Genomic DNA, 519 nt, shown 5'->3' on the forward strand with positions numbered 1-519 from the left:
AATTCTTCCTCTTTTAATTTCATCTCCTGTCTCTTTTTTTTTCTCTCTCTGTCTACCTAATTCTTCTTCCCTCTGTCTTTGTCCTTCCTTCTTCTGTATCTCCTCTTTTAACTTCCCTCTCTCTGTATAACCAATTCCTCTCCCCCTCTCTCTACCTCTCTCATCTTCCCTTTTTCTTTCTACCCATTTCTTCTCCTATTTCTCTCTTATTCTTTCCCATTAGTTACTTATTTTGCCTTTAATTCTTCCTCATTCTGCCTCTTTAATTCTTCCTTTATTCCCTCTAGTTTTTCATCATTTAAGTTCTTCTGATTCATCCTCTTTTTTCTCTCTCTCTCATTCTTCCCTCACAAATTCCCCTTTTTGCTGTTGTTACTCCCTCTGTCTTTTTCATTCCTCCTTCATTCTGCTTCTGTAATTCGTCCTAATTTGATATTACTGCCTTTTTGTTTTTCATTCTTTCCTTGTCCATTTCCCCCTTCTGTCTTTATTACTCTAATTCTACTTCACTTATTTCCA

The 519-nt window shown here is 36.2% G+C and overlaps 1 protein-coding gene across 1 annotated transcript in view; it reads left to right on the plus strand.

The window, feature by feature from the left end:
• Positions 1-519, plus strand: part of LOC119581906 — a gene marked incomplete at its 3' end in the record, with an annotated part of 85,972 nt that overhangs the window by 34,905 nt on the left and 50,548 nt on the right.

Source organism: Penaeus monodon, chromosome 15, assembly GCF_015228065.2.
Source record: "Penaeus monodon isolate SGIC_2016 chromosome 15, NSTDA_Pmon_1, whole genome shotgun sequence".
NCBI lineage: Eukaryota > Metazoa > Arthropoda > Malacostraca > Decapoda > Penaeidae > Penaeus > Penaeus monodon.